The 2,585-nt window shown below is 42.7% G+C and overlaps 1 non-coding gene across 1 annotated transcript; it reads left to right on the top strand.

The window, feature by feature from the left end:
• Positions 1-846: 846 nt before the first annotated feature.
• Trnat-ugu (transfer RNA threonine (anticodon UGU)) lies at positions 847-921 on the top strand. The gene has a single exon. It is a non-coding gene; the product is annotated as a tRNA-Thr (tRNA).
• The last annotated feature ends 1,664 nt before the right edge of the window (positions 922-2,585 follow it).

Genomic DNA, 2,585 nt, shown 5'->3' with positions numbered 1-2,585 from the left:
TCACCAGTAAGTTTGATCAAAGCGTATGCATTACGGAGGTGCTCCATGATCTCAAATGGAAGTCCCTGGAGCAAAGAGGACGGTATTTTCCTGAAATACTGGTCAGAAAATTAAGAGAATCGGAATTTTAAGCTGACTGCAGAATGCTTCTACTGCCTCCATCTCGACTAAGGACCATGAAGATAAGAAACTGAAGCTTAGAAAAATTAGGCAGCGCATCTCGACCAAGGACCATGAAGATAAGATGGGGAAGACAAGAGAAGTTAGTTATATGGACATGGTGTCTGTTACACCATTGCCGGCCGAAGTGGCCGTGCGGTTAAAGGCGCTGCAGTCTGGAACCGCAAGACCGCTACGGTCGCAGGTTCGAATCCTGCCTCGGGCATGGATGTTTGTGATGTCCTTAGGTTAGTTAGGTTTAACTAGTTCTAAGTTCTAGGGGACTAATGACCTCAGCAGTTGAGTCCCATAGTGCTCAGAGCCATTTTTTTTTTGTTACACCATTGATGACCTGCAGCCGTCTAGAACGAAATTAGGATTATGTATTAATACCTTCAGCTGCTGACGGGCGTTGATATATGTCAAGGGGCACATGTGAAAATGTGTGCCCCGATTGAGACCTTAACCCGGGATCTCCTGCTTACATGGCAGACGCTCTATCCATCTGAGCCACCGAGGGCACAGAGGATAGTGCGACTGCAGGGACTATCTCGCTCACGCCTTCCGTGAGACCCACATTCATTTGGTAGGGACACTACGAATGTAGTGTGTTTACACATAAGGTGAGAATGTCGGTCTCACGGGAGGCGTGCGCGAGATAGTCCCTGCAGTCACACTATCCTCTGTGCCCTCGGTGGCTCAGATGGACAGAGCTCCTGCCTTGTAAGCAGGAGATCCTGGGTTTGAGTCCCGGTCGGGGCACACATTTTCACATGAGCCCCTTGACATATATCAACGCCCGTCAGCAGCTGAAGGTATTGATGTAAAATACTAAGAAAAATTAGGGTTCGTGTGGAGGCGTATAGATAGCCGTTTTTCCCCTGCTCCATCTGCGGGCGGAACAAGGAGGGAATTACTAGTAATGCTGCAAGGCACCCTCAGTCATGCACCATATGGTGATATCCGGGATATCTATGTAGATATACCTGTAGATGTAGCATTGTGTAAGGTACTCCTATGTTTTCTGCTACTGTAAATAATTCACCTTTTCTGTACTGGGACAAAGATGATTGAGCGCACTGTAGGAGTAGTGAATAAGATCCTTGACTCTGTATTTAGTTTTATCTATGGCTGACTTGCCGGTCAGTCAGTTGCGTGGCGCCAGGAATTCTTATTTGAGGCATAGTAGCGAGCAGTTGAGTTTTTCGGGGAAGAAATCTGTAATTTGTGAATCTGGGATAAACTATTTGTAATACTTTATTATGGAGATCAGTACTCATTTATAATACTTTCTTTCCCATATACTGATGGAGAGAATTTTGGAGGAATTTTAATGTACGTACGTAATTATTTTGTAATTTTTTAGTGACAGCATCACGTAACTGTTATAGTGTTGTTATGTTGTGCAGTCATCTTGTAACTAGTCAGAGTTTCATTTCTAGAATACGATTTTTGAAAGTAAAAACCACCTCCATGATTCATAGATAGGTTCTGAATTTGGTCGTGTGCTCATTGCACCTTACGCCACACCAAGTTACAGATTGTTTTTCGGAAACAAATTTAGAGTAGAGTATATATCGTCAGCTGCTCCAACAGCTGATTTGTATTTGCTTTCGAGAATGTCAATACTCTGGACACTAAAACAGCATGTGAGCAAGAGGCAAGTTACTTTTATTTGAGAGCAGATCTCACCTGGAATTCTTGAGCAAACAGTGTGTAATCGGGATGGTCAGATGTCGTACTAATAAAAAAATTCATTTCCAGTGAACAGTATTGGTAGTTTCAAACAGTTATTTTCTTCCGAGTGTAGCAGCAGTGTATTTTTTGTGGCTTTTGGAAGACTAACATTGCACTTCATATCACGCAACGTTCATAACGTACTTCCTTACTGAGTTTTAATTATGCAGTTTTCCTTGAGCACACAACTAGCTTCATTCGACATTTAATTGGGTTCATTTACTTTATTTCAAGTAATGCGTTTCAGAGAGTTTTAAGTTTTTATTTCACGACTCTGTTCACATGCGCAAATGGCTCTAAGTACTATGGGACTTAACATCTGAGGTCATCAGTCCCCTAAACTTAGAATTGCTTAATCCTTACTAACCTAAGGACGTCACACACATCCATGCCCGAGGCAGGATTCGAACCTGCGACCGTGGCAGCCGCGTGGTTCCGGACTGAAGCGCCTAGAACCGCTCGGCCGTCACATGCGCAACACAGGGCCGAAGAATAGTCAGTGTTGCTCAGCAAAGTATTCGTCACTTGAGGAAAAAAATCTTTGAAATCAATGTATTCTGTTTTCTCACACATAGACAATTTTTTATAGAAAGTTTATAATTCGAAGTAATAATTAAATCACATTTTACAGAGGGGTAGAAGAGTTAGTTACGTGTTCTGTTCTACTCTTCACTCCTGTTTATTATTAA

Source organism: Schistocerca nitens, chromosome 8 (assembly GCF_023898315.1).
Source record: "Schistocerca nitens isolate TAMUIC-IGC-003100 chromosome 8, iqSchNite1.1, whole genome shotgun sequence".
NCBI classification, from domain to species: Eukaryota; Metazoa; Arthropoda; class Insecta; order Orthoptera; family Acrididae; genus Schistocerca; species Schistocerca nitens.
Note: the sequence above shows the minus strand (reverse complement) of the source record. Positions and strands in the feature narration are given on the sequence as shown.